The sequence below is a fragment of the Passer domesticus genome, unplaced genomic scaffold (genome assembly GCF_036417665.1).
Source record: "Passer domesticus isolate bPasDom1 unplaced genomic scaffold, bPasDom1.hap1 HAP1_SCAFFOLD_89, whole genome shotgun sequence".
Taxonomy (NCBI): Eukaryota; Metazoa; Chordata; class Aves; order Passeriformes; family Passeridae; genus Passer; species Passer domesticus.
This window is the reverse complement of record NW_026990186.1, coordinates 31,619-54,409: the sequence shown is the minus strand read 5'-3', so window position 1 is coordinate 54,409 and position 22,791 is coordinate 31,619.

Genomic DNA, 22,791 nt, shown 5'->3' with positions numbered 1-22,791 from the left:
TTTTTGATTTTTTTCCACCTGCCTTGCATCTCTTTCCCAGAGAGATATTGCTATAGATTTGTCTGTGTTGTTCAATGTGTGTAGGGCTGGCTCTGCCTCGCGGTCAGAGGCAGCTGTGAGATGCCCTCTTGAGTGGTGCTTCTCAGGAACACAATCACAGTATCACAGCATTTTCTGGGCTGGAAGGGACTCCCAGAGATCATGGAGCCCAGCACCTGGGCCTGCTCAGGACAGCCTTAAGAATCCCAGCCTGTGCCCAAGAGCAGTGTCCAAAGACTTTTGGAGCTCTCTCAGCCTTGGTGCTGGGAGCCCTTCCCTGGGGAGGCAGTTCCAGTGCCCAAGCCGCCTCTGGCTGAAGAACCTTTTCCTTCCATCCAACCCCAGCCTGCAGTAGTGCATCTTCCATGCATCCTCTTGGCTCTTCTCACTGACCCCAAGACTCACGGCACTCTAGTGCCTGCCCTTCAGCTTTCCTTCTTCAGGAAGCTGCAGACTGCTAGAGGGACCTGCCTCAGACATTCCAAGTGAAAAACACAGCAATGACACCTAATGGAGAAGAGCTGGGACAGAGGAGCTTGGGGTTTTCAGTGGTGAGGATGAGAAGCAAGGCTACCGACACATCTTGGCAGAATGAGTTTCATCTGGAGCGTTGTTTTGATCTCTTTCAGGTGGAAAGGAGAGGCACAATGAAAAGGAAAGCAAGAGTCCTCACTAAGCCGTGAGTTTTGGCCTAGGGTTAAAGGACAGCAAACTTGAGGAATGGCGAGCAGGACAACTGCTCTTTCAGAGTCACGGTGGGATTGGTCCAAGGCTGTGGCTGCACACCAGGTGTCTCTTGACCACTTGCCTTTCTTACGTCCACCTCCTTCTTCCTCTAGACACATCAATGTTGGCAGTGACTTTCAGGCTGAGCTCCCTGAGCTGCAGACCGGGCCGCCAAGTGAGGATGAAGAGCCTGCAACCCTGGTCTGGAAGCCCTTGGAGGAAGACGACCCTGACCTGGAAAAACCGGACAGAGGTAGCTGTCTAGCTTTCCTTCCACTCCTGAGATAGTCAGGCATGTAAAATGCTGGTTTTTGGGTAAAAAGGCAGCTTTTGGCAGGCTCTGCTTCTCTCCTTGTCATGCCCATCTTCCCTTGTGGAAGTGGTAGGCGTAAGGACAATGCTCTGCTTCTGCAGCCGAGCAGGAAAAAGAGCAGCTGTGCTGCTCTCCAAATGGGTCAGAGGCATGTGCCACTGGAAGAGGGGAGATTGGCCCCCACTCCTTATGACAAAAGCTGCTTGGAAGGGAGAGGCAGCACTAGGTGGGCCCTTGCTTCAGCTGCCCCTTGCTTTGCTCTCCCTTTCGTGCTCTCCAAGCTGCAGGCTTTAGCTCTTGTGCTTTCCTTCTGCCTTGTATGGAAAGCCTTCCACTTTGCTGGCTCAAGGCTGACTTTGGGTGGGTTTTTGTTGTGCTTGCAGTCAGAGAACTGTTGGACATGGCCAGCTCCCGTGGCCTTCCCGGGGCAGCAGCTCAGCTGGAGCTCGCCCTGCACTGCCTGCACCAGGCTGGCGGCAGCGTTCCGGTAGGAAGCGGCTGTTTGGGCGCGGGCAAGAGTGGGCAGGGAATTGATAAGGCCCGGGCAGCGGGACAGCCTTTCCTGCCTGCTCCTTGAAGAAGGGAGTTCACAAGCAGCAGAGCACTCGCTGCCTGCTGTGTCTCATCCAGCTGCGGCAGGGCTGAGCCCAAATGGCTCCAGCAGGGACAAGATCTCTCCTGGAGGCAGCGGCGCAGGGTCCTGCAGCCTGCTGCCTTGAAAACCTCCTGGAGATCTGTGTTCTCGAAGACATTTTGAGGGGCAATTCCCAGAAGCCGCAGTCAGCTGAGGCAATTTGGGGTGCAGGAGGAGCAAAATCATGGAGTTGGAGAGGAAAATGCTACCCTTGGGGAGCAGGAGCCAAGGGCTGGGCAGCAAAAACGAGGGACTGGGAGCAAAGCACAGTCTTTGACCCATATGAGAGCCAGTGGCCTGAATCCTCAGCTGAAGAGGCAAAGCGGCTGAAGGGCAGCATGGGTGGGGTTTGGCTCCTTTTTTGTGTTGTGGGGCAGCTCAAGCCTTTTTCCCTTGCATCTTGCAGGAGGCTCTGGAGATGTTGCTCTCGGGGGGGCCTCCAACAGCTCAAGGCCATCCCTTGGCTGATTATCATTACGCAGGTAACCAAAGCCCAGCTTCTTACTTCACTGACACATGCTGCCGTGCCCTTAATGGCCGTGTCAAGCATTTCTGCTTCAATTAGTTGTGCTTTAAACTAGCACAAGATCTCGCCTTCTCTGGGGATGGGGAAAGCACCAGCATCTACTCCTTCAGCTTGACTCGTTTTCCATGCTTTTTTCCCTGGGGAATGCCTGCTCTCGTCTTCATCACCTTCTGAGGGAGCAGACATGCACACACGTGAATGATGGCTGGTGCCAGCTTGCTTTCGGCAGCCAGTGGGATCTGCTTCAAGTGGCTAGAGGGATCAATTCAGCTGCTGCTTTTTCTTGCCAGGCTCTGATAGATGGACAGCTGAGGAGAAGGAGGCCTTCCAAAAGGCTTTCCACACCTACGGCAAGGATTTCCATCTCGTCCAGAAGCAGGTAAAGCCACATGACATTCCTCACCTTGGCAGATCATCAGAAGGGACATGTTAATTATTGCTGGTACCAAATACTGCACCTATGTCCCTCTCTTCTCAAGTACCAAAACTGTTAAAGTAGTCACAGAACAGGACATGGAAGGCCTGCGTGAAAATGATGATCCTGCCTCTGCAGCCCTTCTCTCCAGGCTGTTTTGGAAGACAAAGCTCTGTTCTGTCAGACTTGTCTCCCAGGTGTGCTGTTGCTTCCACAACACCTTGTGCTGGGATAACTGCAGTGAACAGGGCAAAGAAGAACTCTGCTAGGGGGACTTGGTGTTGATCTGTGCATTATATGTGTTACCAGGTAGCATAAGACTCAGTTTATTACATTGCATAATGCCTCTCTGACTCCTGCATATTGATTTCATTTTACACCCTCCTCAATTTTCTCCATGACTTTAATTCCTACTTTACTCTGTATTCTCATTGTTCTCCAATGCACCCTACAGGATGGCCATTTCAGATTCCTTCTTTTGCTTTTCACAACAGATCCCAAGTAAGACCGTGGCACAGTGTGTGGAGTACTACTACTGCTGGAAAAAAGAGCAGAAACTTGCCAGCAGCACTCTTGCTCAGGTGAGTGGGAAGAAAATCCAGACATGCCAGCAGGGTCAAGAAACTGGCAGAAGGGCACAAACCCTGCTGCAAGCCATGCCAGACACCGCTTTGCCTGGCTCCCTTGGTCCCACGCAGCAGGAGAGGCGCAGCAGGTGCTGCCCGGGGCTTTCTTGTGCTGCTGCCCTGAAATACAGAATTGTGGAGCATAACCTTGACCAAACGAAGCAGCACCGCCACCAAAATGGGCTTTGACTCTCTACAAATCGGTTTCTCAAGGGCTGGCACCCTCAGATTCCAATCAGACCCTTCATTCCCCACTGCTTGCTAACATCAGCCATCTGGGCTGCCTTCATGGAGATGCTGCCAAATTTTAGAGATCTTTTGTAGCACCCCAGCGTATCCTCAAGAAGGAGCTGCTGGTGCTATGGCACCTTTAATACTTTCCTTACCAGCAAACAGCAATTTGCTTCACAGAGAGAGACAGAGAGAGGGAGAGAGAGAGATTATTTTGGGTAGCAGAAAATGGGTAATCATGTGTCTTCACTAGTGTGATTGAATGTAAAATCCATGCCCTAGACATGTGGGGAGGAAAACCAGAGATAAATAGATGTTAGGCAGAGAGGTAGAAATCAGACATGTAGAACTATGGATAGCCACGTATTTATCCCACCCCCTTAGAGCTGTAGGAAAGGGGAGTGGGATAAATACGTGGCTATCCATAGTTCTACACTTTTCCTCCAAGTGCTGGGTTGGCAGCCTGCCGCAGCCCACTGCCATATCCAGCCCTTTTCTCAGCTCTTCGGGGTTTGGAAGAAATTGCTTAGGCCAATAGATTTTTGGGGTGGATGCTGTGAATTCCAGCTTTCTGAGAGGAAGGAAGCACTGATAAGGATTCTTTGATTTCCAGACTGCGGGCAAACGGAAGAGGAGGAAAAGCCCTCCCAGGAAGGAGACTGGGGAGACAGGGAAGAGAAGCCGCAAGCGGGCTGGCAGCGCGGAGTGTCCCTGCTGCCAACCGCGCCAGCCGCCCCAGCCGGCGGGAGGCCCCTTTCCGTGCGGGCAGTGCCAACGGTGCGCAAGCTCCTCCTCCTCCTTCTGCTCCCAGCTGCCCCTTTGGCCTAAAGCACGCTGACCCTTTCCAAAGGCACCACAGGGCAAGCTGAGGCCACTTGCAGGATCGCCCCTGGCAGCCGTGCTCAAGCTTACAGCCCACTTGAAACCCAAACAGCTTCGTTCAAACCCAGCATTCCCAGTGAAACCTTGCCATGCCCCAACAAGACACAGTTCATACAAGCAGGAACACATGCATCAAAGCTTGCTTTGCTGCTGCTGATCCAATTAAACCTAGGATGAAGCAAAAGGAGGAAGACATTTCAAAGAATTGTAACCAGCAAGATCAGAGTCATGGTGCTGATCAATTTATAAATGTATCACAGCCTGAAAAGACAGAAATTAATTCAAAAATGGAGATCTCGGCGCTTGGCTTAATGGTGTGTATGAAGTTAACAATGCATGGTTTGTTTCCTGTCTTCCAGGGAGTTTGAAACCATCAAGGAGAGGAATACGCACAGGAGAAGACATCGCCCACGCAAGGATGCACAGCCTCTCCCCAAGAAGAAAAGGCCAAATTAGCCCTGCATTTGCCCCAGGCTAGCAAGAGTTAGGCGTCAAGGGGACTAGATAGAAATAAGATTGTTTTTCAAGTTTTTAGGATTCTTTATTCTTCTTTTAGTTTACCTGTTAGGAATCTCTCTGTTTATTAGTTAAGATACATTAGTATTTTAAAGATGTATTAGTAGTGTTAGATTTAGCAATAAATGTAAAAGGTTTGTTGTTTGTTATGCTTCAACTTTCCCCTTTTTGTCTTTGTTGAGGCATGATCTGTCTATATCATTAAACCAAAGTTTGTTCCATTTTGCCTTCTTGTCTGTATGAAATCCCTGAGGCAGTGTTCATTACATTTCCTTGGTGTTGCACACACGGCATTTGCCCTGAGAGAGCAATGGGGGCACATGAGTCCCCCCCAGGCCCAGCCCCTGGCTCAGCTGGCAGCACTTCCAGAGGCGTGTCCCCATTACTGCCAATGAAATCATGGTGGAGCTTCCTGCTTTGAGTCCTGAACATCTCAGCTGGGAGTGGCTGGGGAGGCTTTGCTGAATTCAGTGCACAGGATCTAAAGGAGTGCCCTTGTCTCACTGTACTTGCTGGGATAAAAGTAGTGGGTTGAGGCCTTTTTGTTGCCCAGCAACATAACTTTGTTTCATTTTGGGGGACAAGATTGACTTGAGCACCTTGGAGGACTTTTCTAACCTCTCTGATTCTAGAAAAGAAATATCCACATGCACTACAAAGACACCAGGAGTTCAGATTCAGTTTCTCTTTAAAGGACCAGGCTCTGAGCCTCCAGTAATGTCCTTAGCTAAAGCAGAGCGGCTGTGAACCTGATCCTCTCACTTCTCACAGCTTTGGTATTTGCGCCAAAGAAGAATCCAAGTCACTCTTTTACCGAGCCCAGCAAATGGCTCTGCCTAGCAAGGCTTTGGCAGCAGGGGCTGTGGAGGATGGCGAGGGGGCGAGGCAGGGGGGAATGACCAGGCTGCTTCTGGGAAGCGACCAAAGCTTGCCCTTGCATGCTGGAGCCAGTGCAGGTGGGATCTGGAGCCTACAAAGTATCTGCCTTGCAGTGGGCCTTGTTCCAGATGTTTTCCCAGCAGGTGGCTGGCGTGGGTGTAACATGCAGGCTGGGAAGGAAGCAAGATTTGCTTTTGCTTAAACCTTAGGCAGGAAAGCAGTACAAGTGGCTGGGTTTTGCCATATCTGGCACCTAAGTATTCAAACAAAGGTGAAGGCCATTAGTGTGGAAAAGAAATTCTCTTGGTGTTCCTTCCTTAGAGGAATGCCAGAGTAGTAGAGATGAACATTCCCCCTTCTTCAAGGGAGCTGGAAGAGAGACCTAGAAATTCTGCATGACCTGTTGACTACAGCAATGCTGGTGCACTGCCCCAGTGTGTGTGTCCCCATCAGCTGCCCTGAGAAACATCCCGTTTCTCCAAGTTTCAGGGAAGGAGTGTTGAGGTGAGAGACCAGCTCAGCTGGCCAAAGGAGGGAAAACATCAAGTGACATTATTGGGCACCAGACAATTGAGAAAGGGGGCAGGATGAATGCCGCCACTTGGAGAGAAAGCTTTGCACTTGGTTCTGCACGGAACAATTTGCAAGCTCTAGCTCCTCTCAGAGCCAGAGGAGAGGCAGCGGCAGGAGTCCTCCTGGTTCTGCAGTGCAGGAAATGTGGAATGGACCCTTGGACAGAGCCAGCTCCTGTGCCTGTTCAGCTGCAGGCACCTTACAGAGAAGCACAGAGGAGAGCCAGAGCTGTCCTGGCTCTGCTTTTCCATGTCCAGAGGACTGAGGGGAAAAGCCCCAATGGGGAGCTCCTCAGAGCAAACTTGCAGCAGAAGAAGTAGAAGGGGCAAAGGTGGCCTGTCCCTGTTTCTGTCCCATGGTTCCCCTGGGGTTCTGCATGGAATGTTGGGCTGTGCCCATAGCAACTGCCCTTGTCTGCTGCTCCTGCGGCCGTTGGTGGAACACTGGTGGAGCAGCTGGAGCAGCAGCTGCAGCATCTGCTCCTGGGCTGTCCCTCAGCAGCCACCTTCTGCACTCAGCGCCACAGCTGGCTTCTGCAGCCACATCCTCATCTCCTCGTCTGCCGCCAGGCATCCCCACAGCACTTTGGCACTGTGCAAGGTAAGAAAATCCCTGTGGGCCCCCAAAGCACTCACAGAACGGCAGGAGGCTCCAGCTGGCTCTGCCACCAACCACCACAGACACGGCGTGTGGTCACTTTCCCCAGACGAGGTTGCACATGAAAGCAGGCTGCAACTTCTCCAGGAATAATGCTGCCTCCAGGGGAAATACAGACCTTTCCATAGAGGACGTAGGGAGCTGTCACGGTGCACTTGTAGATTCTCGTTTACTGATCGCCTGATTAGAAGTTCTTGGCACCCATTTAAGTCCTAAAACTACGTTGTGGTGACCCCAAAACCAACTGGTCATTCCGAAGGAATTCAGGGGTTCAGTGTCCACAAATCCTGTTACGCCCTCACTCTGGTCACACCTGCTGCAAAGCTTCAAAAACCAGAAGGATGGGACTTCTCCTCTGGGATGCCTGCCCATCAGAGCATGCAAGGAGTTTGCTGGGCTTGTCCTGCAATACTGGCTTTCATCCTCCAAAATGATCTGGTTGCAGCAATTCTTTTGTACTCACATACTTACATCACTTCCAGACACTGGAACAATATTCTATTTTCATAGCTTTTTTGATTTTTTTCCACCTGCCTTACATCTCTTTTCCAGAGAGATATTGCTCTAGATTTGTCTGTGTTGTTCAATGTGTGTAGGGCTGGCTCTGCCTCACGGTCAGAGGCAGCTGTGAGATGCCCTCTTGAGTGGTGCTTCTCAGGAACACAATCACAGTATCACAGCATTTTCTGGGCTGGAAGGGACTCCCAAAGATCATGGAGCCCAGCACCTGGGCCTGCTCAGGACAGCCTTAAGAATCCCAGCCTGTGCCCAAGAGCAGTGTCCAAAGACTTTTGGAGCTCTCTCAGCCTTGGTGCTGGGAGCCCTTCCCTGGGGAGGCAGTTCCAGTGCCCAAGCCCCCTCTGGCTGAAGAACCTTTTCCTTCCATCCAACCCAAGCCTGCAGTAGTGCATCTTCCATGCCATTCTCTTGGCTCTTCTCACTGACCCCAAGACTCAAGGCACTCTAGTGCCTGCCCTTCAGCTTTCCTTCTTCAGGAAGCTGCAGACTGCTAGAGGGACCTGCCTCAGACATTCCAAGAGAAAAACACAGCAATGACACCTAATGGAGAAGAGCTGGGACAGAGGAGCTTGGGGTTTTCAGTGGTGAGGATGAGAAGCAAGGCTACCGACACATCTTGGCAGAATGAGTTTCATCTGGAGCGTTGTTTTGATCTCTTTCAGGTGGAAAGGAGAGGCACAATGAAAAGGAAAGCAAGAGTCCTCACTAAGCCGTGAGTTTTGGCCTAGGGTTAAAGGACAGCAAACTTGAGGAATGGCGAGCAGGACAACTGCTCTTTCAGAGTCAGGGTGGGATTGGTCCAAGGCTGTGGCTGCACACCAGGTGTCTCTTGACCACTTGCCTTTCTTACGTCCATCTCCTTCTTCCTCTAGACACATCAATGTTGGCAGTGACTTTCAGGCCGAGCTCCCCGAGCTGCAGACCGGGCCGCCAAGTGAGGATGAAGAGCCTGCAACCCTGGTCTGGAAGCCCTTGGAGGAAGACGACCCTGACATGGAAAAACCGGACAGAGGTAGCTGTCTAGCTTTCCTTCCACTCCTGAGATAGTCAGGCATGTAAAATGCTGGTTTTTGGGTAAAAAGGCAGCTTTTGGCAGGCTCTGCTTCTCTCCTTGTCATGCCCATCTTCCCTTGTGGAAGTGGTAGGCGTAAGGACAATGCTCTGCTTCTGCAGCAGAGCAGGAAAAAGAGCAGCTGTGCTGCTCTCCAAATGGGTCAGAGGCATGTGCCACTGGAAGAGGGGAGATTGGCCCCCACTCCTTATGACAAAAGCTGCTTGGAAGGGAGAGGCAGCACTAGGTGGGCCCTTGCTTCAGCTGCCCCTTGCTTTGCTCTCCCTTTCGTGCTCTCCAAGCTGCAGGCTTTAGCTCTTGTGCTTTCCTTCTGCCTTGTATGGAAAGCCTTCCCCTTTGTTGGCTCAAGGCTGACTTTGGGTGGGTTTTTGTTGTGCTTGCAGTCAGAGAACTGTTGGACATGGCCAGCTCCCGTGGCCTTCCCGGGGCAGCAGCTCAGCTGGAGCTCGCCCTGCACTGCCTGCACCAGGCTGGCGGCAGCGTTCCGGTAGGAAGCGGCTGTTTGGGCGCGGGCAAGAGTGGGCAGGGAATTGATAAGGCCCGGGCAGCGGGACAGCCTTTCCTGCCTGCTCCTTGAAGAAGGGAGTTCACAAGCAGCAGAGCACTCGCTGCCTGCTGTGTCTCGTCCAGCTGCGGCAGGGCTGAGCCCAAATGGCTCCAGCAGGGACAAGATCTCTCCTGGAGGCAGCGGCGCAGGGTCCTGCAGCCTGCTGCCTTGAAAACCTCCTGGAGATCTGTGTTCTCGAAGACATTTTGAGGGGCAATTCCCAGAAGCCGCAGTCAGCTGAGGCAATTTGGGGTGCAGGAGGAGCAAAATCATGGAGTTGGAGAGGAAAATGCTACCCTTGGGGAGCAGGAGCCAAGGGCTGGGCAGCAAAAACGAGGGACTGGGAGCAAAGCACAGTCTTTGACCCATATGAGAGCCAGTGGCCTGAATCCTCAGCTGAAGAGGCAAAGCGGCTGAAGGGCAGCATGGGTGGGGTTTGGCTCCTTTTTTGTGTTGTGGGGCAGCTCAAGCCTTTTTCCCTTGCATCTTGCAGGAGGCTCTGGAGATGTTGCTCTCGGGGGGGCCTCCAACAGCTCAAGGCCATCCCTTGGCTGATTATCATTACGCAGGTAACCAAAGCCCAGCTTCTTACTTCACTGACACATGCTGCCGTGCCCTTAATGGCCGTGTCAAGCATTTCTGCTTCAATTAGTTGTGCTTTAAACTAGCACAAGATCTCGCCTTCTCTGGGGATGGGGAAAGCACCAGCATCTACTCCTTCAGCTTGACTCGTTTTCCATGCTTTTTTCCCTGGGGAATGCCTGCTCTCGTCTTCATCACCTTCTGAGGGAGCAGACATGCACACACGTGAATGATGGCTGGTGCCAGCTTGCTTTCAGCAGCCAGTGGGATCTGCTTCAAGTGGCTAGAGGGATCAATTCAGCTGCTGCTTTTTCTTGCCAGGCTCTGATAGATGGACAGCTGAGGAGAAGGAGGCCTTCCAAAAGGCTTTCCACACCTACGGCAAGGATTTCCATCTCGTCCAGAAGCAGGTAAAGCCACATGACATTCCTCACCTTGGCAGATCATCAGAAGGGACATGTTAATTATTGCTGGTACCAAATACTGCACCTATGTCCCTCTCTTCTCAAGTACCAAAACTGTTAAAGTAGTCACAGAACAGGACATGGAAGGCCTGCGTGAAAATGATGATCCTGCCTCTGCAGCCCTTCTCTCCAGGCTGTTTTGGAAGACAAAGCTCTGTTCTGTCAGACTTGTCTCCCAGGTGTGCTGTTGCTTCCACAACACCTTGTGCTGGGATAACTGCAGTGAACAGGGCAAAGAAGAACTCTGCTAGGGGGACTTGGTGTTGATCTGTGCATTATATGTGTTACCAGGTAGCATAAGACTCAGTTTATTACATTGCATAATGCCTCTCTGACTCCTGCATATTGATTTCATTTTACACCCTCCTCAATTTTCTCCATGACTTTAATTCCTACTTTACTCTGTATTCTCATTGTTCTCCAATGCACCCTACAGGATGGCCATTTCAGATTCCTTCTTTTGCTTTTCACAACAGATCCCGAGTAAGACCGTGGCACAGTGTGTGGAGTACTACTACTGCTGGAAAAAAGAGCAGAAACTTGCCAGCAGCACTCTTGCTCAGGTGAGTGGGAAGAAAATCCAGACATGCCAGCAGGGTCAAGAAACTGGCAGAAGGGCACAAACCCTGCTGCAAGCCATGCCAGACACCGCTTTGCCTGGCTCCCTTGGTCCCACGCAGCAGGAGAGGCGCAGCAGGTGCTGCCCGGGGCTTTCTTGTGCTGCTGCCCTGAAATACAGAATTGTGGAGCATAACCTTGACCAAACGAAGCAGCACCGCCACCAAAATGGGCTTTGACTCTCTACAAATCGGTTTCTCAAGGGCTGGCACCCTCAGATTCCAATCAGACCCTTCATTCCCCACTGCTTGCTAACATCAGCCATATGGGCTGCCTTCATGGAGATGCTGCCAAATTTTAGAGATCTTTTGTAGCACCCCAGCGTATCCTCAAGAAGGAGCTGCTGGTGCTATGGCACCTTTAATACTTTCCTTACCAGCAAACAGCAATTTGCTTCACAGAGAGAGACAGAGAGAGGGAGAGAGAGAGATTATTTTGGGTAGCAGAAAATGGGTAATCATGTGTCTTCACTAGTGTGATTGAATGTAAAATCCATGCCCTAGACATGTGGGGAGGAAAACCAGAGATAAATAGATGTTAGGCAGAGAGGTAGAAATCAGACATGTAGAACTATGGATAGCCACGTATTTATCCCACCCCCTTAGAGCTGTAGGAAAGGGGAGTGGGATAAATACGTGGCTATCCATAGTTCTACACTTTTCCTCCAAGTGCTGGGTTGGCAGCCTGCCGCAGCCCACTGCCATATCCAGCCCTTTTCTCAGCTCTTCGGGGTTTGGAAGAATTTGCTTAGGCCAATAGATTTTTGGGGTGGATGCTGTGAATTCCAGCTTTCTGAGAGGAAGGAAGCACTGATAAGGATTCTTTGATTTCCAGACTGCGGGCAAACGGAAGAGGAGGAAAAGCCCTCCCAGGAAGGAGACAGGGGAGACCGGGAAGAGAAGCCGCAAGCGGGCTGGCAGCGCGGAGTGTCCCTGCTGCCAACCGCGCCAGCCGCCCCAGCCGGCGGGAGGCCCCTTTCCGTGCGGGCAGTGCCAACGGTGCGCAAGCTCCTCCTCCTCCTTCTGCTCCCAGCTGCCCCTTTGGCCTAAAGCACGCTGACCCTTTCCAAAGGCACCACAGGGCAAGCTGAGGCCACTTGCAGGATCGCCCCTGGCAGCCGTGCTCAAGCTTACAGCCCACTTGAAACCCAAACAGCTTCGTTCAAACCCAGCATTCCCAGTGAAACCTTGCCATGCCCCAACAAGACACAGTTCATACAAGCAGGAACACATGCATCAAAGCTTGCTTTGCTGCTGCTGATCCAATTAAACCTAGGATGAAGCAAAAGGAGGAAGACATTTCAAAGAATTGTAACCAGCAAGATCAGACTCATGGTGCTGATCAATTTAATAAATACGTAACAGCCTGAAAAGATGGAAATTCATCCAAAAAGGGAGATCTCGGCGCTTGGCTTAATGGTGTGTATGAAGTTAACAATGGATGGTTTGTTTCCTGTCTTCCAGGGAGTTTGAAACCATCAAGGAGAGGAACAAGCACAGGAGAAGACATCGCCCACGCAAGGATGCACAGCCTCTCCCCAAGAAGAAAAGGCCAAATTAGCCCTGCATTTGCCCCAGGCTAGCAAGAGTTAGGCGTCAAGGGGACTAGATAGAAATAAGATTGTTTTTCAAGTTTTTAGGATTCTTTATTCTTCTTTTAGTTTACCTGTTAGGAATCTCTCTGTTTATTAGTTAAGATACATTAGTATTTTAAAGATGTATTAGTAGTGTTAGATTTAGCAATAAATGTAAAAGGTTTGGTGTTTGTTATGCTTCAACTTTCCCCTTTTTGTCTTTGTTGAGGCATGATCTGTCTATATCATTAAACCAAAGTTTGTTCCATTTTGCCTTCTTGTCTGTATGAAATCCCTGAGGCAGTGTTCATTACATTTCCTTGGTGTTGCACACACGGCATTTGCCCTGAGAGAGCAATGGGGGCACATGAGTCCCCCCCAGGCCCAGCCCCTGGCTCAGCTGGCAGCACTTCCAGAGGCGTGTCCCCATTACTGCCAATGAAATCATGGTGGAGCTTCCTGCTTTGAGTCCTGAACATCTCAGCTGGGAGTGGCTGGGGAGGCTTTGCTGAATTCAGTGCACAGGATCTAAAGGAGTGCCCTTGTCTCACTGTACTTGCTGGGATAAAAGTAGTGGGTTGAGGCCTTTTTGTTGCCCAGCAACATAACTTTGTTTCATTTTGGGGGACAGATGGACTTGAGCACCTTGGAGGACTTTTCTAACCTCTCTGATTCTAGAAAAGAAATATCCACATGCACCACAAAGACACCAGGAGTTCAGATTCAATTTCTCTTTAAAGGACCAGGCTCAGAGCCTCCAGTAATGTCCTTAGATAAAGCAGAGCGGCTGTGAACCTGATCCTCTCACTTCTCACAGCTTTGGTATTTGCGCCAAAGAAGAATCCAAGTCACTCTTTTACCGAGCCCAGCAAATGGCTCTGCCTAGCAAGGCTTTGGCAGCAGGGGCTGTGGAGGATGGCGAGGGGGCGAGGCAGGGGGGAATGGCCAGGCTGCTTCTGGGAAGCCGACCAAAGCTTGCCCTTGCATGCTGGAGCCAGTGCAGGTGGGATCTGGAGCCTACAAAGTATCTGCCTTGCAGTGGGCCTTGTTCCAGATGTTTTCCCAGCAGGTGGCTGGCGTGGGTGTAACATGCAGGCTGGGAAGGAAGCAAGATTTGCTTTTGCTTAAACCTTAGGCAGGAAAGCAGTACAAGTGGCTGGGTTTTGCCATATCTGGCACCTAAGTATTCAAACAAAGGTGAAGGCCATTAGTGTGGAAAAGAAATTCTCTTGGTGTTCCTTCCTTAGAGGAATGCCAGAGTAGTAGAGATGAACATTCCCCCTTCTTCAAGGGAGCTGGAAGAGAGACCTAGAAATTCTGCATGACCTGTTGACTACAGCAATGCTGGTGCACTGCCCCAGTGTGTGTGTCCCCATCAGCTCCCCTGAGAAACATCCCGTTTCTCCAAGTTTCAGGGAAGGAGTGTTGAGGTGAGAGACCAGCTCAGCTGGCCAAAGGAGGGAAAACATCAAGTGACATTATTGGGCACCAGACAATTGAGAAAGGGGGCAGGATGAATGCCGCCACTTGGAGAGAAAGCTTTGCACTTGGTTCTGCACGGAACAATTTGCAAGCTCTAGCTCCTCTCAGAGCCAGAGGAGAGGCAGCGGCAGGAGTCCTCCTGGTTCTGTAGTGCAGGAAATGTGGAATGGACTCTTGGACAGAGCCAGCTCCTGTGCCTGTTCAGCTGCAGGCACCTTACAGAGAAGCACAGAGGAGAGCCAGAGCTGTCCTGGCTCTGCTTTTCCATGTCCAGAGGACTGAGGGGAAAAGCCCCAATGGGGAGCTCCTCAGAGCAAACTTGCAGCAGAAGAAGTAGAAGGGGCAAAGGTGGCCTGTCCCTGTTTCTGTCCCATGGTTCCCCTGGGGTTCTGCATGGAATGTTGGGCTGTGCCCATAGCAACTGCCCTTGTCTGCTGCTCCTGCGGCCGTTGGTGGAACACTGGTGGAGCAGCGCTGGAGCAGCAGCTGCAGCATCTGCTCCTGGGCTGTCCCTCAGCAGCCACCTTCTGCACTCAGCGCCACAGCTGGCTTCTGCAGCCACATCCTCATCTCCTCGTCTGCCGCCAGGCATCCCCACAGCACTTTGGCACTGTGCAAGGTAAGAAAATCCCTGTGGGCCCCCAAAGCACTCACAGAACGGCAGGAGGCTCCAGCTGGCTCTGCCACCAACCACCACAGACACGGCGTGTGTTCACTTTCCCCAGACGAGGTTGCACATGAAAGCAGGCTGCAACTTCTCCAGGAATAATGCTGCCTCCAGGGGAAATACAGACCTTTCCATAGAGGACGTAGGGAGCTGTCACGGTGCACTTGTAGATTCTCCTTTACTGATCGCCTGATTAGAAGTTCTTGGCACCCATTTAAGTCCTAAAACTACGTTGTGGTGACCCCAAAACCAACTGGTCATTCCGAAGGAATTCAGGGGTTCAGTGTCCACAAATCCTGTTACGCCCTCACTCTGGTCACACCTGCTGCAAAGCTTCAAAAACCAGAAGGATGGGACTTCTCCTCTGGGATGCCTGCCCATCAGAGCATGCAAGGAGTTTGCTGGGCTTGTCCTGCAATACTGGCTTTCATCCTCCAAAATGATCTGGTTGCAGCAATTCTTTTGTACTCACATACTTACATCACTTCCAGACACTGGAACAATATTCTATTTTCATAGCTTTTTTGATTTTTTTCCACCTGCCTTACATCTCTTTTCCAGAGAGATATTGCTCTAGATTTGTCTGTGTTGTTCAATGTGTGTAGGGCTGGCTCTGCCTCACGGTCAGAGGCAGCTGTGAGATGCCCTCTTGAGTGGTGCTTCTCAGGAACACAATCACAGTATCACAGCATTTTCTGGGCTGGAAGGGACTCCCAAAGATCATGGAGCCCAGCACCTGGGCCTGCTCAGGACAGCCTTAAGAATCCCAGCCTGTGCCCAAGAGCAGTGTCCAAAGACTTTTGGAGCTCTCTCAGCCTTGGTGCTGGGAGCCCTTCCCTGGGGAGGCAGTTCCAGTGCCCAAGCCCCCTCTGGCTGAAGAACCTTTTCCTTCCATCCAACCCAAGCCTGCAGTAGTGCATCTTCCATGCCATTCTCTTGGCTCTTCTCACTGACCCCAAGACTCAAGGCACTCTAGTGCCTGCCCTTCAGCTTTCCTTCTTCAGGAAGCTGCAGACTGCTAGAGGGACCTGCCTCAGACATTCCAAGAGAAAAACACAGCAATGACACCTAATGGAGAAGAGCTGGGACAGAGGAGCTTGGGGTTTTCAGTGGTGAGGATGAGAAGCAAGGCTACCGACACATCTTGGCAGAATGAGTTTCATCTGGAGCGTTGTTTTGATCTCTTTCAGGTGGAAAGGAGAGGCACAATGAAAAGGAAAGCAAGAGTCCTCACTAAGCCGTGAGTTTTGGCCTAGGGTTAAAGGACAGCAAACTTGAGGAATGGCGAGCAGGACAACTGCTCTTTCAGAGTCAGGGTGGGATTGGTCCAAGGCTGTGGCTGCACACCAGGTGTCTCTTGACCACTTGCCTTTCTTACGTCCATCTCCTTCTTCCTCTAGACACATCAATGTTGGCAGTGACTTTCAGGCCGAGCTCCCCGAGCTGCAGACCGGGCCGCCAAGTGAGGATGAAGAGCCTGCAACCCTGGTCTGGAAGCCCTTGGAGGAAGACGACCCTGACATGGAAAAACCGGACAGAGGTAGCTGTCTAGCTTTCCTTCCACTCCTGAGATAGTCAGGCATGTAAAATGCTGGTTTTTGGGTAAAAAGGCAGCTTTTGGCAGGCTCTGCTTCTCTCCTTGTCATGCCCATCTTCCCTTGTGGAAGTGGTAGGCGTAAGGACAATGCTCTGCTTCTGCAGCAGAGCAGGAAAAAGAGCAGCTGTGCTGCTCTCCAAATGGGTCAGAGGCATGTGCCACTGGAAGAGGGGAGATTGGCCCCCACTCCTTATGACAAAAGCTGCTTGGAAGGGAGAGGCAGCACTAGGTGGGCCCTTGCTTCAGCTGCCCCTTGCTTTGCTCTCCCTTTCGTGCTCTCCAAGCTGCAGGCTTTAGCTCTTGTGCTTTCCTTCTGCCTTGTATGGAAAGCCTTCCCCTTTGTTGGCTCAAGGCTGACTTTGGGTGGGTTTTTGTTGTGCTTGCAGTCAGAGAACTGTTGGACATGGCCAGCTCCCGTGGCCTTCCCGGGGCAGCAGCTCAGCTGGAGCTCGCCCTGCACTGCCTGCACCAGGCTGGCGGCAGCGTTCCGGTAGGAAGCGGCTGTTTGGGCGCGGGCAAGAGTGGGCAGGGAATTGATAAGGCCCGGGCAGCGGGACAGCCTTTCCTGCCTGCTCCTTGAAGAAGGGAGTTCACAAGCAGCAGAGCACTCGCTGCCTGCTGTGTCTCGTCCAGCTGCGGCAGGGCTGAGCCCAAATGGCTCCAGCAGGGACAAGATCTCTCCTGGAGGCAGCGCCGCAGGGTCCTGCAGCCTGCTGCCTTGAAAACCTCCTGGAGATCTGTGTTCTCGAAGACATTTTGAGGGGCAATTCCCAGAAGCCGCAGTCAGCTGAGGCAATTTGGGGTGCAGGAGGAGCAAAATCATGGAGTTGGAGAGGAAAATGCTACCCTTGGGGAGCAGGAGCCAAGGGCTGGGCAGCAAAAACGAGGGACTGGGAGCAAAGCACAGTCTTTGACCCATATGAGAGCCAGTGGCCTGAATCCTCAGCTGAAGAGGCAAAGCGGCTGAAGGGCAGCATGGGTGGGGTTTGGCTCCTTTTTTGTGTTGTGGGGCAGCTCAAGCCTTTTTCCCTTGCATCTTGCAGGAGGCTCTGGAGATGTTGCTCTCGGGGGGGCCTCCAACAGCTCAAGGCCATCCCTTGGCTGATTATCATTACGCAGGTAACCAAAGCCCAGCTTCTTACTTCACTGACACATGCTGCCGTGCCCTTAATGGCCGTGTCAAGCATTTCTGCTTCAATTAGTTGTGCTTTAAACTAGCACAAGATCTCGCCTTCTCTGGGGATGGGGAAAGCACCAGCATCTACTCCTTCAGCTTGACTCGTTTTCCATGCTTTTTTCCCTGGGGAATGCCTGCTCTCGTCTTCATCACCTTCTGAGGGAGCAGACATGCACACACGTGAATGACGGCTGGTGCCAGCTTGCTTTCAGCAGCCAGTGGGATCTGCTTCAAGTGGCTAGAGGGATCAATTCAGCTGCTGCTTTTTCTTGCCAGGCTCTGATAGATGGACAGCTGAGGAGAAGGAGGCCTTCCAAAAGGCTTTCCACACCTACGGCAAGGATTTCCATCTCGTCCAGAAGCAGGTAAAGCCACATGACATTCCTCACCTTGGCAGATCATCAGAAGGGACATGTTAATTATTGCTGGTACCAAATACTGCACCTATGTCCCTCTCTTCTCAAGTACCAAAACTGTTAAAGTAGTCACAGAACAGGACATGGAAGGCCTGCGTGAAAATGATGATCCTGCCTCTGCAGCCCTTCTCTCCAGGCTGTTTTGGAAGACAAAGCTCTGTTCTGTCAGACTTGTCTCCCAGGTGTGCTGTTGCTTCCACAACACCTTGTGCTGGGATAACTGCAGTGAACAGGGCAAAGAAGAACTCTGCTAGAGGGACTTGGTGTTGATCTGTGCATTACATGTGTTACCACGTAGCACAAGACTCGGTTTATTACATTGCATAATGCCTCTCTGACTCCTGCATATTGATTTCATTTTACACCCTCCTCAATTTTCTCCATGACTTTAATTCCTACTTTACTCTGTATTCTCATTGTTCTCCAATGCACCCTACAGGATGGCCATCTCAGATTCCTTCTTTTGCTTTTCACAACAGATCCCGAGTAAGACCGTGGCACAGTGTGTGGAGTACTACTACTGCTGGAAAAAAGAGCAGAAACTTGCCAGCAGCACTCTTGCTCAGGTGAGTGGGAAGAAAATCCAGACATGCCAGCAGGGTCAAGAAACTGGCAGAAGGGCACAAACCCTGCTGCAAGCCATGCCAGACACCGCTTTGCCTGGCTCCCTTGGTCCCACGCAGCAGGAGAGGCGCAGCAGGTGCTGCCCGGGGCTTTCTCGTGCTGCTGCCCTGAAATACAGAATTGTGGAGCATAACCTTGACCAAACGAAGCAGCACCGCCACCAAAATGGGCTTTGACTCTCTACAAATCGATTTCTCAAGGGCTGGCACCCTCAGATTCCTATCAGACCCTTCATTCCCCACTGCTTGCTAACATCAGCCATATGGGCCGCCTTCATGGAGATGCTGCCAAATTTTAGAGATCTTTTGTAGCACCCCAGCATATCCTCAAGAAGGAGCTGCTGGTGCTATGGCACCTTTAATACTTTCCTTACCAGCAAACAGCAATTTGCTTCACAGAGAGAGACAGAGAGAGGGAGAGAGAGAGATTATTTTGGCTAGCAGAAAATGGGTAATCATGTGTCTTCACTAGTGTGATTGAATGTAAAATCCATGCCCTAGACATGTGGGGTGGAAAACCAGAGATAAATAGATGTTAGGCAGAGAGGTAGAAATAAGACATGCAGAACTAGAGATAGCCACGTATTTATCCCACCCCCTTAGAGCTGTAGGAAAGGGGAGTATTTTCCTCCAAGTGCTGGGTTGGCAGCCTGCCGCAGCCCACTGCCATATCCAGCCCTTTTCTCAGCTCTTCGGGGTTTGGAAGAAATTGCTTAGGCCGATAGATTTTTGGGGTGGACGCTGTGAGCGTCTCAGCTTTCTGAGAGGAAGGAAGCACTGATAAGGATTCTTTGATTTCCAGACTGCGGGCAAACGGAAGAGGAGGAAAAGCCCTCCCAGGAAGGAGACAGGGGAGACCGGGAAGAGAAGCCGCAAGCGGGCTGGCAGCGCGGAGTGTCCCTGCTGCCAACCGCGCCAGCCGCCCCAGCCGGCGGGAGGCCCCTTTCCGTGCGGGCAGTGCCAACGGTGCGCGAGCTCCTCCTCCTTCTGCTCCCAGCTGCCCCTTTGGCCTAAAGCACGCTGACCCTTTCCAAAGGCACCACAGGGCAAGCTGAGGCCACTTGCAGGATCGCCCCTGGCAGCCCTGCTCAAGCTTACAGCCCACTTGACACCCAAACAGCTTCCTTCAAACCCAGCATTCCCAGTGAAACCTTGCCATGCCCCAACAAGACACAGTTCGTACAAGCAGGAACACATGCATCAAAGCTTGCTTTGATGCTGCTGATCCAATTAAACCTAGGATCAAGCAAAAGGAGGAAGACATTTCAAAGAATTGAAACCAGAAAGATCAGACTCATGGTGCTGATCAATTTAATAAATACGTAACAGCCTGAAAAGATGGAAATTCATCCAAAAAGGGAGATCTCGGCGCTTGGCTTAATGGTGTGTATGAAGTTAACAATGCATGGTTTGTTTCCTGTCTTCCAGGGAGTTTGAAACCATCAAGGAAAGGAACAAGCACAGGAGAAGACATCGCCCACGCAAGGATGCACAGCCTCTCCCCAAGAAGAAAAGGCCAAATTAGCCCTGCATTTGCCCCAGGCTAGCAAGAGTTAGGCGTCAAGGGGACTAGATAGAAATAAGATTGTTTTTCAAGTTTTTAGGATTCTTTATTCTTCTTTTAGTTTACCTGTTAGGAATCTCTCTGTTTATTAGTTAAGATACATTAGTATTTTAAAGATGTATTAGTAGTGTTAGATTTAGCAATAAATGTAAAAGGTTAGGTGTTTGTTATGCTTCAACTTTCCCCTTTTTGTCTTTGTTGAGGCATGATCTGTCTATATCATTAAACCAAAGTTTGTTCCATTTTGCCTTCTTGTCTGTATGAAATCCCTGAGGCAGTGTTCATTACATTTCCTTGGTGTTGCACACACGGCATTTGCCCTGAGAGAGCAATGGGGGCACATGAGTCCCCCCCAGGCCCAGCCCCTGGCTCAGCTGGCAGCACTTCCAGAGGCGTGTCCCCATTACTGCCAATGAAATCATGGTGGAGCTACCTGCTTTGATTCCTGAACATCTCAGCTGGGAGTGGCTGGGGAGGCTTTGCTGAATTCAGTGCACAGGATCTAAAGGAGTGCTCTTGTCTCACTGTACTTGCTGGGATAAAAGTAGTGGGTTGAGGCCTTTTTGTTGCCCAGCAACATAACTTTGTTTCATTTTGGGGGACAGATGGACTTGAGCACCTTGGAGGACTTTTCTAACCTCTCTGATTCTAGAAAAGAAATATCCACATGCACCACAAAGACACCAGGAGTTCAGATTCAGTTTCTCTTTAAAGGACCAGGCTCTGAGCCTCCAGTAATGTCCTTAGCTAAAGCAGAGCAGCTGTGAACCTGATCCTCTCACTTCTCACAGCTTTGGTATTTGCGCCAAAGAAGAATCCAAGTCACTCTTTTACCGAGCCCAGCAAATGGCTCTGCCTAGCAAGGCTTTGGCAGCAGGGGCTGTGGAGGATGGCGAGGGGGCGAGGCAGGGGGGAATGGCCAGGCTGCTTCTGGGAAGCCGACCAAAGCTTGCCCTTGCATGCTGGAGCCAGTGCAGGTGGGATCTGGAGCCTACAAAGTATCTGCCTTGCAGTGGGCCTTGTTCCAGATGTTTTCCCAGCAGGTGGCTGGCGTGGGTGTAACATGCAGGCTGGGAAGGAAGCAAGATTTGATTTTGCTTAAACCTTAGGCAGGAAAGCAGTACAAGTGGCTGGGTTTTGCCATATCTGGCACCTAAGTATTCAAACAAAGGTGAAGGCCATTAGTGTGGAAAAGAAATTCTCTTGGTGTTCCTTCCTTAGAGGAATGCCAGAGTAGTAGAGATGAACATTCCCCCTTCTTCAAGGGAGCTGGAAGAGAGACCTAGAAATTCTGCATGACCTGTTGACTACAGCAATGCTGGTGGGCTGCCCCAGTGTGTGTGTCCCCATCAGCTCCCCTGAGAAACATCCCGTTTCTCCAAGTTTCAGGGAAGGAGTGTTGAGGTGAGAGACCAGCTCAGCTGGCCAAAGGAGGGAAAACATCAAGTGACATTATTGGGCACCAGACAATTGAGAAAGGGGGCAGGATGAATGCCGCCACTTGGAGAGAAAGCTTTGCACTTGGTTCTGCACGGAACAATTTGCAAGCTCTAGCTCCTCTCAGAGCCAGAGGAGAGGCAGCGGCAGGAGTCCTCCTGGTTCTGCAGTGCAGGAAATGTGGAATGGACCCTTGGACAGAGCCAGCTCCTGTGCCTGTTCAGCTGCAGGCACCTTACAGAGAAGCACAGAGGAGAGCCAGAGCTGTCCTGGCTCTGCTTTTCCATGTCCAGAGGACTGAGGGGAAAAGCCCCAATGGGGAGCTCCTCAGAGCAAACTTGCAGCAGAAGAAGTAGAAGGGGCAAAGGTGGCCTGTCCCTGTTTCTGTCCCATGGTTCCCCTGGGGTTCTGCATGGAATGTTGGGCTGTGCCCATAGCAACTGCCCTTGTCTGCTGCTCCTGCGGCCGTTGGTGGAACACTGGTGGAGCAGCTGGAGCAGCAGCTGCAGCATCTGCTCCTGGGCTGTCCCTCAGCAGCCACCTTCTGCACTCAGCACCACAGCTGGCTTCTGCAGCCACATCCTCATCTCCTCGTCTGCCGCCAGGCATCCCCACAGCACTTTGGCACTGTGCAAGGTAAGAAAATTCCCGTGGGCCCCCAAAGCACTCACAGAACGGCAGGAGGCTCCAGCTGGCTCTGCCACCAACCACCACAGACACGGCGTATGGTCACTTTCCCCAGACGAGGTTGCACATGAAAGCAGGCTGCAACTTCTCCAGGAATAATGCTGCCTCCAGGGGAAATACAGACCTTTCCATAGAGGACGTAGGGAGCTGTCACGGTGCACTTGTAGATTCTCCTTTACTGATCGCCTGATTAGAAGTTCTTGGCACCCATTTAAGTCCTAAAACTACGTTGTGGTGACCCCAAAACCAACTGGTCATTCCGAAGGAATTCAGGGGTTCAGTGTCCACAAATCCTGTTACGCCCTCACTCTGGTCACACCTGCTGCAAAGCTTCAAAAACCAGAAGGATGGGACTTCTCCTCTGGGATGCCTGCCCATCAGAGCATGCAAGGAGTTTGCTGGGCTTGTCCTGCAATACTGGCTTTCATCCTCCAAAATGATCTGGTTGCAGCAATTCTTTTGTACTCACATACTTACATCACTTCCAGACACTGGAACAATATTCTATTTTCATAGCTTTTTTGATTTTTTTCCACCTGCCTTACATCTCTTTTCCAGAGAGATATTGCTCTAGATTTGTCTGTGTTGTTCAATGTGTGTAGGGCTGGCTCTGCCTCACGGTCAGAGGCAGCTGTGAGATGCCCTCTTGAGTGGTGCTTCTCAGGAACACAATCACAGTATCACAGCATTTTCTGGGCTGGAAGGGACTCCCAAAGATCGTGGAGCCCAGCACCTGGGCCTGCTCAGGA